At 36.2% G+C, this 15730-nt stretch overlaps 1 protein-coding gene across 14 annotated transcripts in view; it reads left to right on the top strand.

The window, feature by feature from the left end:
- The window catches only part of IRAG1 (inositol 1,4,5-triphosphate receptor associated 1), a 125560-nt gene that overhangs the window by 38770 nt on the left and 71060 nt on the right, over window positions 1–15730 (top strand). For 2 of the 14 annotated variants that reach the window (XM_069803851.1, XM_009922214.2), the window contains exon 1: window positions 6507–6905. The exons of 2 other annotated variants lie outside the window; for them this stretch is intronic. The gene's annotated coding sequence lies outside the window, so the exon portion shown is untranslated. Of the gene's footprint in view, window positions 1–6503; window positions 6982–7029; window positions 7187–15730 lie in introns of those variants that run through there. 10 more of the 14 variants (XM_069803856.1, XM_069803855.1, XM_069803858.1 and 7 more) reach the window with 9 other exon arrangements.

Genomic DNA, 15730 nt, shown 5'->3' with positions numbered 1-15730 from the left:
TGTGCTTTAAGTGTGATCTGGCAAAAATTCTCACTGGAAATACATCCTTTTGAATATTGGCAAAGTATGAGGCACCAGTCCTATGCCCAACAGCTACTTCTGTGTGAAGCTAGGAAAAAGTAGAATAAATTATTCTCTTAATCCCAGCTTTCTGCTTGCAGTGCTTCTTTGAGGTATACAAACATTTAGCTATATACCTATACATATAGTGATACCGGATATGCACAATCGATAATGTTGTATTCTGAAACTGCCAAAATCTTAGCATGTGCTTAGTAGAAATGTGTTATTTGAGACTTAAAAAAAAAAAAAAAAAAAAAAATTTATAATTCCAAAGGGACAGGCAAAATCCCCTTTCTGTAAAATATCAAGTAACTTATTTAAAATTTTCCAAAAATGTTCTTACATATATTCAGCATATGTAACAAATTTTACTTCTTGTTGGGGAAACAGTTGAACCATGGTGGCTGAAAATCAGTGTTTTGAAGCCAATCACTTTAACACAAATTATCACAATTTTGTCATATCTCAAATAACTGAAACTGCAAAACTGTGGTGTTACAATGGAAAGTGACAGACAGTTTTATCTAGAGACATTCCTATGGATTTGTCCTTTTTGTTTGCTTTTTTTAAGCGCACCACATTAAAATTCTCTGAAGAGAAGTACAAAGACACAAACCATCCAATGAACCCTGCAACAGTCTGGCAGCAGCAATCATGCAGTCAACAAAAATGTGAGTTAAAGCTTTTCTCTAGCATTCTAGTGGTAGAGGTGGAATATGTTTTCTATCCTTATTTTTTTTTCACAAGCTGCTTGGAACTTTTAGAATAAATGATGCAGAGTAAAATTCCAGCATTGAAAACAAGTATTAACCAAAATCAGTCTCTGGTCAGGGTTTGTACTTATTTCTACCTTCTGCTGTAGGAACCGAGATCACTTACTGTGTGCCTGATAAAAGCTTCCCACATTACTTCCTGATAAGTTTATTTTTACCATGTGGTAAATGTACTCTTCACCCTGCAACTAATTCTTAAAACTTAGGGCTGTTAATTAAGTCTGCAAGCATTGTGGCTCAATATGGATAGGATATATGCTGATATCAAATTTCACATGTGATTAAGAATTATTATTTAGGATTAATTCAGCAAGGGAATGTCAGTTTAAAGCCTAAAAAATGTCTGTCTTCCGTCCTTTTCCTAAGAAAAAGCAAAGTCATGCTTTTCTTTGTATGGGTTAAAGTATCGTATTGCAATATTTTAATTTCCATTTTCTTAGGCTGGAATATGATAGGAAGACGAAACTTCAGTATGAATACTGAATTCAGGAAGACGTATGACTTTACTATTTTGGCCTAGATTAGTGTGCAGTACTAGTCTCCTTCACTTGTACTTTACGAGTAGAGTAATATGCTATTATATGTACGTACATCCATGTGGAAGGAGAAGCCTGTCATCCTTTGGATTTTCTTTCTCTTAATTCTTCACTTCTGCGTAACTTCTCACAGACAAGGTAAGATGGAGTTTAGTTACAGTGAGTATTAACACCTTCAGGTTTCTAAAAAGATCCAGAAAAGTCATTGTAAAACTTCATCCCTCCTCTTTTCGTGGAATCTTGCTGTTGTAGACCCCTTTTCAACACCTCACCCCGCCCCCTCTTACTCCCCCAAATCAAAACAGAAAATGAGCTCTGATGGGAGGTGTTCTCTATGGATAATTACTCACCCAATGGCCGTGATTGTGTCAAGTCTTCTGGAATATTTTCTTTGACTGAAAAACTTTTTTCTTTTCTCCTTTTTTTTAATATCAAAAGTATGAGTGCAATTTTTCTTCATTTTGGATCATCTTCCCAAAAGGTTTTTCCACAGAACACAGGACAATCCTTTAACAATGTATTAAACACATCACTTGTACACAAGCTAAGGTTTCAATTACTATTAGCAGAAATTAAAGCTGAACCTCAGAAAAGAGTTCATTAGTCTAAATGAAATGCGTCGATGGCCTTGGAAGAATCTGTGTATGCTAAAATGTATTAGATGTATTTAGCTTCTTGGCAGGCTAGATTTTAAGGGCATGGAAACAGAATCTCTTGGCCACAAAGGTTTAAATTTCTGATACTGTTTTGCTTTCCCTGCAAACTATTATAAATGTCTTAATATGGCACTTTTATTGGAACTTCACTTTTAAAACCACTTTCTTAAAGGGAGGAGGAAAAAAAAGACAAGACACGAATATGGGAAATTAAAATATAATGGGTTTTGTAGATGCTTTGTGTAACCTTTGTGCAGAAAGACTTGGCCATTTAAACTTTGTTTGTCAGTTTGGATCATTTTATTGATTATCTGGCAATGAATGCTAGTAAGCAGATTGACATTTTGTTTCTTGGACTCTGTTTCTCATATAGAGGTTATTAGCTGGCTATTTTGAGACTGAAAAAAATGTTAGCTTTATAAATAAAAAGACTCGTTATGGCTTAATTAGTAGGTTTTTTGCAAGCACTTCAAGTACTTCTCTCTAAGGTCTCAAATCTTTCCACATAACATGGAGTAGTTTACAGGATCATCTGTATGACCTCAAAGCAAACCTTATTTATATTGTTGTCAATGTAAATGTTTTCTTTAAGATGACTGGGCTCTATCATATGTCTCATCTTGTTCTGCAGGCTCTTATTTTATTCTGCAATTACATATTCTTTTAACTTAACATTTCTGATTCATATGAAGTTATTTTCTTTTGTTGTAAAAAGTTGGAAGCAAAACTCCCATCTTTCGGAAGACTCTTCTAGAAAAGTTGCTGCATAAACATTATTAAAAGTACCATAAAGTTTTGTTACATTTTTGCGTAAATAATCTAGCATAGCTGCTCAGCTGACTGGCAGAGTGAATGTTGACTAATACGATCCTGTTGAACCAGCATACATTTTAGTTCAAGTATTCTAGATTCTAGTTGGGATTCAGTATTCAGCAGAGTAAGTCCTAGATGTTGAAAGTTTATTGCATGTTTTGCCTTGTATATTTTTTATGTAATGTATTTACTTATCAGACCTGTTCTTGTTTTGTTTTTTTTCTCCTGTCTGGATGAAACTGGCAAGTAAGATTGCCACACAGTGTTAAGAGTTGCACGCATAAATGAAATCTGTGTAATGGATGCCAGCATGTGAGATAAGATGACTTAACTTTGTGTGCGCTATAGCAGTAGCAACATACAAGCCAGAAAACCCACAAAAAGCAGAGATCTGATGCAAGATTAAATATTTAAATTAGCAAAAAATTCTGTGCAAGAAAACAAAGGTACATAGGAAAACTTGGGCATAAATTTGAACTTGGTTAACTAGCTTTTCCATACAGTTGAGGAGAAATAAGATTATGAGGATGGCTAATACGATTGATTCAGTAAACAAAATTGTCTGCTCATTGGCATTTGTGAGGTGGACCTGAGATTGACAGAAACGCATTCTAGATAGGTAGGACAAAAGTCTAAACTGATAAAAATATTTTGGGAATTTTTTTTAATGAAATATGAAAAATCATGTCATAGAACTCCAGTTTTGAATGCAAATATTATCACTTCTGCTGCAATTTTTTAGCCTGCCTGATTAATAATCTTTATACTTTAGTCACTGAATAAAGAATAGAGCATATAATCATGTCTTGGCACTTATATTTCATCAGCTGTTACATGCTTCTTTTTATCACATGGATGGCAATTCATGTATGGGCAGAAAGGGTGATGAGCAACATTTTTAATACATTGTAATTTAAAGTCCTGAAGCATAAATTCTTCAAAAGAATATGGGAATTCTTTTATATAATTCTTTTCTAGGCATTACTCTATACATATGGTGGAGAATTTATGACTTTATTCTGAGCCCATCAAAAGCTCAAATGAAAACACCTACAATTATTTCTACCCAAATAAGCCTTCTGAGTTAAAGTTCTTATCACCTAGACTACCCAATTAAAGCCAAAACTAGAAAAGAAAGTGTAGCAAGATCACTTGTCTGCTGTTGCTCAAATAAAGTTTGCATTTGAAAATGGTTGTGCCCCCAAAATGAAGTTCCTGCATGAAATCTTACCTATGCTTCAGCCCTAAAGGCAGAACTCTCAATTATTTCAGTATGACCAGGATTCTAGTGCTTGTGTTCATCTCTTCAAAGGCATAAGTAAAAATCTTTCAACTTAGGGAGCCCAACTCATGAAACTTAGTGTTGATACATACTGCACTACTTCTTTCATAAGTCACAGAGCTATGAAAATCAAGAAAACAGGAAGTTAACTGGTAGAGCCACATACAACCCACTGCCAAGGCATATGTATCCCCCCAGAGTACTACAATTAGCTACTCTGAAATACTTCAGAATATTCATAAAAGAATAATTTTATGCTATTCCTGGGGAATATACTACTGTAATATCGACTAAATATTTTGGGTGGAGTTTGCTGCTACTGTATGTGGCCAGCCATCTGTATTAGAATGTTTTAAAAGAAGCTGGTATCACCAGATCTTAAACAAAAACAAAGCAAACAAACAAAAAAGCCCTATGAAAAATGTTTCTTATATGGTACATGTTATATGCCTTTTTAATACAATTTTAACAATCTAGTTAAAATAATTAATTTTTAGATGCTAGGATTCCCTTATTCAAAACTTAGTTTTTAGCTAGCAAGTTTCACCTGCATTTGGCCCAAGTTCATTCATTGTAAACAAATCTGTGGGTAAAGCACCTGCCAAAGCATTGAGCACGCTATAGCATACAAAAACATACAAGCAGCTTCAGGAGCTGAAGATCGATGGAAGCATCATTTTTCCCTTCTTGTGAGTACCTCCAGGGTCCTTCTGTGTTCCCTAAATACTAGCTAAACAGCAGGGGTCATGATTGTGGGGTACAAGTGGATGGACCAAACAAAAGAGAACCAAAACTCTGTTGCTATAGGTTTCTCCCATCGCAGGGGCAGTAGCTTAAATCTCCTTTACAAACTACTGACTTCATGGAGTTTCTAGGAACTTGAAAATATTGAGACATCCATTACTTTTACAAACTTTGGCTAAATCTGGCCAACAGTGGTTATAGGATGCTAGATCAATGAACAAGCAATTTAATCAAAAAGTTTTATTTCCCAGAGGATGGTAGTGGTAAAAGGCAGTAAGCAACTTGTTCTTGCCCCAACTGGATTCAAAGTAGTTGTTGCTATGAAAGGGATGGACGCAGATTTAAGAGAAACACAACTTCTATTGCAGACAAATGAAACATTTGACACTTATGGCCTATAAATTCTGAGAAAATAAAACTGAAAAATAATGAATTACAGAAGCTAGTAAGACCTGTATTTGCAGATAACTAGATGGAAGACTGTAACCATGCTGACCCACAAGAGAATATTTCAGTACTTGAGTTTGTGGGTAATAAAATAGTAATTCAAGAAGATGAAAGAAGGTATGTTAAAATGTCTTGTCGGAGACCCAGTAATGGTGCAAGGGACTGTAAGTGAATAAAGGACATCAAAACCTGAAACGGCTTTTGAAACACCTAGCTACTCCTGTTGTCTTGGGATCAAGCTTAAATGCCAATTTTAGAGGAGTTTTTCAGAACTTTTTTTACTACATTTGATTTGGGGGGCAGAGAATGTCTTAAGTGTAGAATAATAGACTTCCTAATGCAAGCTCAAGCCTGATATGGCACAAGTGAGGTGCCCAGCCTCTTATTTCTTCCTGTTACAGGGACTGTGCTATGTTGCTATCAGCTCATCTTTGCCCACTTCTACAAGCATCTTCATGTTTCCATGCATCACTCCCCTATGGAGTGTGCTTTCCAAGTCAAATCATCAAATCCTTACTTTCATTTGGCTGATCTGTTTCTGTCTTGCTGCTCTTATTAGCCATTATCAAAAGGAAGTTAATTTAATATCATCATTTGCTCCATTCTCTTAAAGCAGCCCTAATATGTCCCCTCCAAACTTACTGTCTAATAATTTTACATACATTCTGGTGCATTTTTTTATGTTTCCCACCCTCAGCTCTCTTGTCTCTACTTGAATTATGAAAGGTTTTTTGGACAGGGTTTGGCTTACTTATATTTAGTAACTTTACAGCACCTGGCATAAGCAGAACTCTTGGGGTTTGTGGATGTAATTGTAATACTTAGAAATAAATAATCTGAATTGGCTAAAGGGCTGGAGTAAGATCTATGTCCATTTCAGAGCTGAGATCTCTGAATCACGTGCATGTGGTTCTCCTGCAGGTACCTGAATATAGCATGGTAAATGTTTTGGGTTTCTTTTCCCTATTCATACCCCATTTGTAGCTACATTCTCTCATGGGATACAAGCAGCTTCTGTGGACTTCAATGGGAATTACTCATACTCTGCAAGTGGAGAGCAGAGCCCATGACTGGACTGAAGCCAATGTTCTTTAAAAGTTCACATGCCTTGTATTGGTTCTCTAATTTAGACTCCTAACCAAACAAAGTGGGGGGTGGGGGAAGGAATGAAAAATAGTAGCAGCTGTTTCAGTAAAAATTCTAAGGGTTAACATAACATGATGTAAACTATTTCATCTGTTCTTCCTACTTGCCCATTTTAATCAGAAATGAGTAAGTAGAGCCTTATATGCAGTGAACTTGAAGAATGCTAATGGGATGTCTGCATCGTGTTGTACTCGGAGTACTTATGCCAGAATAGGAAAGCCTTTTATGCTGTAATTCTCAGAGACAAGAAAAAGGCTTTCTGAAGAGTTACTTTAAATTTAAACTCTCATTCTAATGTTAGACAGCCTGTTGGATCTCCGAGTTAAAAATTGCTTCAGCATTAGTTACTAGAGCCAGATGTAACATTGACCTTAAATGGTAAAAGCTCCCAAGAGTGAAAGAGAGGCTGGCCTGAGGGGAAAAAGAGGAATAACTGAAGTTTTAGGTAAGTAATCTCTATAACGGAGAATAAGCTCTTTTTCAGCTGTGAAACAGAACGGAACCATATTTCCTCCTTAAAGGTACAGTACCTTGTTGTTATGATACTGAGTAGTTGGTTCTTTCTACCTCTTCCCTCCCACCCCCTTCAAATTCTACCTCTTCAGATTTTAGCTGCTTAAAAAGTGGGTGTAGTTAACGAAACCTAGTTCTTACGTACTGTTTGGGAACATACAAGAATGAAAAAGAAAAAGCTGTGTTAATTATACTGAGACTTGATTAACAAAGGTACGTAGTCAGTAATTCAAGGCAACCTGATTCACAGATACTGTCATCTGTATTGTGCTAACCATTAGAGAGTCTTAGTTAACAGCAATACATGTTATGGGGAAACAGATATTTAACAGATTTCTTTTTTTTTTTTTTTTTTTTTTTTTAATTTTATGACTTTCCTTCCCACATGCTTGCTTTTTAACAGTGACGGAGTTGTTAATTTTGGTGGATTAGCTTCTTGTGTCTGGAACCTATCTTTTAAAAAGGCATTTCCAGAGCCATTTCTTTATACAGTACGTGTTTGGTTTTAATCCTATTAGATGTAATTTAATACCATGAAGTTTTGTCTAATTGGAATGCTGTACAGGAAAAAAAACCCCAACACCTTCAAATGTTAAAGCATGTTTGCTTTAATATGAAAAATAACAATATTTACATTTCCTGGTATTTTGGTCTTTAGTTTTATCTGTGCTATTTGGTAGATACTCTGCACTGAAGTGTATTTTATTTTCTTGGCAAATTAAAACACTTTCTTTTTGTCTTACTAATGTGTCTGTTAAGCTCTTCTTTTCAGGCAGCAGTATGTAAACAGCTTGAAAGAATGAGGTCAGTACAAGGAAATGATAGCTGAAATTGAAGACTCAGGTTTCTGTTACTAACTCGTATTAGTAACAACTTGTGTTAGTGAGTTGGTTTTTCAAACTGTATGTAGCATGGTTTCGTTTGGTGAAAAAAATCTCTGCAATCAGCAGCAAATTTCCATCTTTGTGGAGTGATTAGACAGTAGTTTTTAGTTTATGCTATGCAAAGGTTGGGTGAATTTGAAGTTCTAAGCATAGACTGTTTCTGCAAGTGCTAACAATTACTGCATTTATATTTGATATGGTAGGTGTTGTGTATACTTTAATGAAATTTCACTTCAAGAAATTTATCCACCTTCAAGAGAATGTGATAAATGAATCTTACTTGTTAAAACATTTCAGCTCTGTTTGCAAAACTTACGATTAATTTTCCTTTTATTTTTCTCTGGACTATCATTAGTGAACAGGTTAGTACTTTTAGGTTAATCTCCTAGCTGACTTTCATGTTTTAAATCAACAATTATACTAAACTTGGAGCTTAATAATTTAACAATGCAACCCATAGAAATCTAAGTTTATTAGACTTAACAGTGGAAATTAAGAAACAGTCCAATATACTAAATGCTGAATACTAGAGTCCTTGCTCTTTCAATATTCTTGTATTTTCTAGCCTCCAAAGGCCCTCATTCTGATTTGCTGGTCTTGCATGTGTTACTTTCCTTGTGACGTTTTATGCACCCCTTCAACTTGTGCAAGTATGTGCAACTTTAGACGGTGTTTAGAAAGCATCTAAGTTTTAATAAGTTATTTTTAACTTTGTGTATGGACTGGAATAACTAATCTCCATCTAACTCCTCCATGTCTGAACTAAGTATATATTTCTAATATATGATATCTTGTAGCATTTCAGCAACTGTTGTTCTTATTCCATACAATTCTTTTTTATTTTTTAACTTAGAATATGTAATATAGTGCCCATGTGTAAATTTATCTTCAGTAAAGATGTTATGATGACAATAAGTGTAATTTAATACAAAAAGTATAAGTTGCTCATTTGTACATCTATTTAACTTATATAATAACATGTACAATGTATTTAACTTACATAAATCCATCCGCTTTACATCCCTCTGGATTAAGCCCTAAATTGGCTGCAGACAGGAAACCTGTACACCTCCCTCCTATCTTTTTATATGTTCGAGTCAGATTTAATAACTATAGTCCTATTTACCTGGGACCTAAGCAATGGAAGTTAAGAATTACCTAGCAGCCAGATTCATAGTTGCAATCTTTAGCACCAGCTTCTTCCATCCTCCTTTGGATCAGTCTGCTTTCTGACAGCTTTTAATGATAGTATGGTATCAAATCACTTTTTGAAAAGCTGGATAAGGCAGTGTGGCAACTGAGGTATCGGGAGTTGGTACTGAGAAGAGATAGATGTGAAAGCTTCTCATTTCAAGGATCACGTGTATGTTCCTTACATGTCATGGAGTCCTCTTGCCTCATCTGTTTGCTGTTCTTAGAGAAGTGTATAAGTCCAGGAAAAAGAAGCATCAAATGGTTTCTAAGTGGAAGGGGACAGAAAATCCTTGCTGTTTCAAGGTTTGTGGGTTATTTAAAGATCTGGGGGATTTGTGGGCAGAGAGATCTCTCTTTTCTGTCTTAACTTGCAGCCTTCCTGTAAATTAAGCAGAAGAATTTCCTTGTGATGTGTTCTCCGCTCGTACTTCCTTTGAAAAGTGGGTCAAAGAGATATTTTGGATCTCAGTATCACTGACAGAAAGGAAATCTGAGTGGGTGATGGATCTTTGTAAGCTTATAAACTAGTTACTCAAGACATGAATTATTGCTTGTGTACATGTGTAGTGGTATGTTATGGAGAACTAAGAGTGTGACTGTTATGGTAGCACTTCGAAATAATAACTCAGTTTCCCTCCCTGGAAAGTATGTCCTAAGAATTCTGAAAAGGAGGGGGAGATTTGATACTTAAAGCAAGTGGACTTGTAGCCTCAGGTTTTGATGGAGAGCTTGGGCTCTAACAGCATCCCTGGATTTAATCCTCTTCAGTAGGTAGATGTTTCTTTTTTTTTTCTTTACTTTTGTGTATTTCAATGTGTCTATTGTTAATTTTACAATCTGAAAAATAATTGGAGAAATTTTATTTTACTTAGGAATTACCAAATGTATTAAGTATCTGAAAGATTTAAAGAGCAACAAAACCAACAACAACAACCACCTCCTGCCCCACCTAATAGCTGAAATCAAGAATACCTTACCATCTGCCAGAACTTTTACCTCCCCTTAAAATATACAAAACCCAGAGTCTTTAGGTATCACAAGTCATCAGGGACATGTAATATTGTAGATATGATCAACTGTGGGTTTGGACAAGTAAGGCCTGTAGAATGATTTTTTTTTTTTTTTTTTTTTTTTTTTTTTTAATGCTAAGCAGGGATTGCTTGGAGGGGGGAGCATGAGAAGGTCAGGAAGGGAAACATGCAAACTTGGCAGCTAGTGCATGCCAAGTGTGTATGTAAACATGAAAGTTTCTTTCCCCAACTAATGGTAAAGCATGTTCTTTTGTGTTTTGTCGTGATGCAGTTATACTTTAGAATCACTGTGCTGTCCCCTAATTTACGTGCAAATATACTTATCTTGGTGATTGTCCAAACAGAGCCACTATCTCATGGCTATAAAATGGGGTCCAGTGGGCTAGTAACTGCAATTTCAGCAAAGAGCAAAGGAGTTGAAAAGTTGATGTAACAAACAGTGGTGGTGGGGAAAGCAGTTTATGTAGGAGTTGCACACTTTTTTCTTACCAGTTATAAGGTTTTGCATTGTGGAAATGGATACATGGTAGAAATTCTGTGCTGCTGAGTCAAGTACAGCAATTGCTTTGGGCTAGGGGCTTGCCTTCAGAGTAAAATTATTGCTGTTTATATAATTCTGCAGAATGTTTTGTAACACTGAAGTTATACATGGGGAATTTGGCTCTGAGCCTTTACTTTTGAAATCATCACCAAAGTTTCCATTGACTTCAGTGGTGCCAGATCGGGCTCTTAATGAATACCACAAAGGTAAAAGCTATGTTAGTTAGCAGGCAATAGGAGTCTGAAATCTAGGAGAATTTGAATGGGAGCAGTGGGTCTATTTTCACCCATCTTATTTTGGACTTAGAGGGATGCACTAACATGGTAGGATCCATAGAATGAGATCTCCTTCTGAAATTTTGGAAAAGAAAAATCTGCTATTTCATTTTCAAATGTACCCCTGGTATCTCTGTAATGCCTCTGAAAAGGCCTTTTTAGAAGGGCGTGTATGTGTGCAGGTGGTGGAATATAATAAAGCATGATATGTTGATTAACATTTCCTGTTAAAAATTCCGAAGTTGTGCTGAACTGTGCTCTAACTGCTGAACAGAAAAATTAAAAATAAAGTGTCTAACCATAAGTTGAAGGAGAGCTTCTGGAGAGGAAGAGAAATAATTTAACGATGTATAAAAATGCACACATGCTTCACAATTTCAGCCACTGAATTTCCCATATTTTTCTTTTTAAATAGTGAAAGAATGTGACAGACCTTGGGGCTCATGAAAATTGTACAATATAATTAGGGGCCTAGTTGCAATGGAGGGTGGAGTTTGCCCCAGGAGGAGGTGCTAGGTCGAGTTGATGTTCTGCACATCATCTCAGACTGGAAAAATATCAGAAGCAAATCTAAATACTCTGCTCAGTTCCCTATGCAAGTATAGTTGTGCCTGTCATCTTGACTTCCCTGAAAGCTGTTGCAGTTAATAAACTTACCGTTCCTATTCTTTGATAGGTATAATCATCAGCATTGCTCCAAAAGCTTTTTTTAGTAAGCACAGTAGTCAGTGGAGCAGACTGTAGAAAACCAAGCAAATGTATCAGAATTCCCAAGTATCTTAGGACACTTAAAGCAAGACTGGGAGGCTTGAAAACTGCTCTGTGTTTACTCACTGAATTAAGTGAAAACATCTGTGAGGGACAGGGAGAAAGAATTTGTGTGATATATTCTAGAAACTCAATTTTTATCTGCCTGTTGAGCTTTTGGGACCTGTTTGAAATCTCTCCTGCATAAAGCACAGCATTAAAATGTCCCTTCCAAAACTTGTATATTGTGTGCTAATGGAATAGACTCACTGGAATATTAACAACCTTGTACCCTTATAAGAAGCTCTTGGCATTTCCTGTTGGATTAATTTTTTTTTAAAGTCTCTGATATTTGCTGTTTAACAGATTTAAAATGGTTTTTTTGTTGGTAAAATGGCAAACCAGCCCACTCTATACAAAGCTGATACATAACCATAACAGAAAGGTGAATAATACCTAAAGATCCCACAGGAAATCTGTCCTGTTGCTGCTTGGTGTTTCCATGTCTAGGAATGTGTTCAGAAATTACATTAAACACCAAGTGGTGTTTTTTCACTGATCACTTGTAGAAATGATACAGAACTTAAAAGACCCACAGAAAAATACTATACCAGAGAAAAGTAGCCTTTCTTATGAAAATGATGAATTGTATTTCCTTAAACCACAAAGCAGGTCAAACTCTCACTTCTTGTAAATCACTGTTGCTGCGTTTGGAATGTGCAGAGCTTTGCCTGTGTGTGTGAACTAAGGGTCTGTCTCAGTGGATTTTGATCCCTCCTGAGAATCTGGCTCCACCTAATATGAAGACAATTTCCCTTTTTCTGTTGCTTAACAGGTAAAGATCAGAGTTGATAGAAAGTTTTTCCCTTGAGAGCAGGACCTTGTAAATTTCTTGCACATCTTTTTACAAAATGGGCACAAATCAACAAAGTTTTTCACCTAATCTTGTTCTCAGGTAATAGTTAGTGATATGCTTTCTCAGAACAAAATCCTTTAAACTCACAATATGCCTTACACTTACCTGTCTGCTCGTATGATTCAGGGGTTGTGAAGTTGGGAGGTTTTTTCTTTCTTTTGAAGGTGGGTACTGTACAATCATCTTGTGTACTTATCTTCTGAGCATCTGCTTAGAAAATAAAACAACATGCCATTTTGACATCCAAGAAAGTGCTATAAAAAGTCTGTTGCTATGTTTAAATGCCTACACTCAGTTGCTATAGCAATAAAAATATAAAAAATGATGTACAACTTGCCATAGTGCATTACCAGCCCTTTCTGGGACAGGGAGATTGTGGGACTGAGAATATGACAAAGATGCTCAGTGTATTAGAGGGCGGAGTTACAATGTAGTTCCAGGTCCCCTGTGCTGTTATCTGTGAGCAAAATGTGGCCTAACTGTATAAATCCCAAAGTGGCTGTGTCAAAAGGGACAGTTGGATCCCTACTTAATTCAGTTGCTTCTTCATGACTTGTGTGACAGAGTTCAATACTTTGATCAACTTCCCATTTCTCTGCAAGAGAAGTTGCTGAAAATGTTGACCTTTCTCTAAATTCCTCCAGTCCCATGGTATCAAGTGTGAAAATCGGTATACAGAGTGCATCGGACTGTGTAGATTTGCTCTCTGTAACATTACAATAGTCAGTCTGAAATGCCCTTGCTCCTGGGGCAGCTATGGGAACCCTGCTATCAAAAAGAAAAGAAATGAAATAGTAGCTAATGGAATCCTTAGCATCTCTCTGGGGCTCAAAGCCTTGACCATTCAGTTGCTTCATGAAGAGAGCAGGAAATTCAACTTCCTTCATTAAACAGAGCAAGTAAAGGAAGGCATGTTATTTTGGCAAATATAAGTTCAGTTATGGAATTGAATTGTTACTTCAGGCATTTCTATGCCTTGTTCTCTCTTCTGCTGAGGAAAAAGTTAGGGGAAAAAAAGACTTGGGAAAATTGAAACCTTGTTTGAAAGCAATATAACCGTTCTGTTCTCTTTATTCCTAATTGAAGAATCCTCAAGGTTCAAATGAGGTTGGCTCTAATTGGCATAACACTGTGCTGTTCACTTTGAATATGGTAATCCACAACTGTCATGTAATTATTTCAAGCATTTTGCTTAACATAAGCTTTGAAGTCCAATTGCGAGGTCTGATATCAAGAATGTATTAGTGGTAGAAATATGTATTTTTAATTTTTGTTAGTTGTTAGATAGTGATTAATACTCTTGTTCAAGGGTCGTTATGCTGGTAAACACATAGATCAAGTGATTCTTGGAGGCACTATGCTACTCTATAGTTTGAGGGCACACCTAAATCCTCTAATATTTCTAAGTACATTTGGGCTACTTTATTTTTGTAAAAAAGTCTGAATAAACTACTACCATGTTCATGGCTTATACTTTTTCTCAAAATAAGAGTTGCAATGTTACATAGACAGTAGCACCCCTCTCATTTCTGCTACAGAATAGCTGCTATTTGCAACCTCATTACAGTATTTTTCTGTAATGAATTTTGAGCATCTTTTGGATTTAATTTTAATACTTCAATTTTGTTTTTAACAGTTGAGAAATTTTGACATTTTGTAGCTTTATAGCTGCACAAACTTCCATGTTTGTGGAAGCGTGTGTCTTTCTCAACCTCTCTGTCGATTCTTTGTTTACTTTCCTTCTCAACTGTCCTGCACAGGGTACTGGACAATCACCTTCCAAATGGGTTTATTCCTAAACAAAAATGTCAACAGGACTGATTGTGGGTTTGGTTTGGTTTGGTTTGCCCTTTTTTTTTTTTTTAACAGATCTCATAGAGGAGTACAAATGTTAGATCTATAAATATTTATTTATACTTGTTTATTAAATTTTTCTTAGAATTCCAATGATTATCTTTTATGTCAAGCTTGGGAGATGCTTCTGTGGTTACACACTGTGCCTGTAAAATTAGCACATCGATGCTTTGTTTACAATATTGTAACTTTTACTGTTGACAATACCTGTTTATATGAATAACCTAAATGCGGAGGGGGAGAAGGCAACAGGAGATGTGTGAAATTTGTAAACTGTAACTTTTAGGTTTCATGAAACTGTCAAATACTTGAAACACAAAAACCTGATTTTCCTTATAACTGTGTCCTATATATATAACACCCTCACTACAATTGTTATGATGTCAGTTTATTCTATATTTCAAAGCTATTCTATATAGTCTCTGTTTCAGATGCTGTACTGCTGAACTTGCATCTGCCATGGAAATGCAAACTGCCAGATACCTGCCATTCCCTGGGTCACCAAGCTTCAAAAGTTATTGCAGTGCAGGGGGGAAGAGGGAGAGTTGAACAGACAACATGACTACATAAGCTTTTTTCAGGGGAAAAAAGAATTATATGGCTATTCGTTAGAGACACATTTCTCATTATGTGTTGTCCACTAGCCTTCTTTAAGTGTTAGCTATGCATTTATTCTTTCCAAAATATTTTTGGTCTTGTTTTCCTTGGAATAAAAATTATGCTGTTATTCTGGTCGTCAGCCAAGTATCCTTCCCCCTTCTTCCCTGCCCTCTCTTCATTCCCTCCCAGTAGCCTTTGAACTTGTCCAACTTGTTGATTTTGGCAAGAGAGGATCTCAAAGGTATTATGTTTCCTACAAGTGAAAATCAGTGGTGTGGTAGGAGAGAAGAGACTCAGCTTAGTGCTGCTGGGGGAAAGGCTCCACTGTGAGCTGAAATTGTCATTGATTCTGTTTGATCTGCCAGCTGGCAACCTGGCATGTGTGAAGCTTAAAACCAGGCATAGCAAATGCTGTCTCTTGTCCCTCCGGAGTGCAGGAGACTAGGAGACAAATGAACTTGTTATGAGGGAGATAAGACACAAAATCATTAAAATAAAATACCTGAAGAACAGGTTTTGTTAGCTCAGCTGCATAGAAACAACTTGTTTCTTAATGTAGAGAGGCATAGGTTACAAAACTGACTGTCTGTGCACTGAAATCTTAACTTTTTTTTGGAAAACTTTTGCAAATGTGTGTGAAACAGATCATGAAAGCTACATGCTGATAACTGTCCTGTGCTTTCACACTAAGTTCTAATAGTTGGTGGGAGTCCAT

The sequence above is a fragment of the Haliaeetus albicilla genome, chromosome 16, assembly GCF_947461875.1.
Source record: "Haliaeetus albicilla chromosome 16, bHalAlb1.1, whole genome shotgun sequence".
Classification (NCBI taxonomy): domain Eukaryota; kingdom Metazoa; phylum Chordata; class Aves; order Accipitriformes; family Accipitridae; genus Haliaeetus; species Haliaeetus albicilla.
Note: the sequence above shows the minus strand (reverse complement) of the source record. Positions and strands in the feature narration are given on the sequence as shown.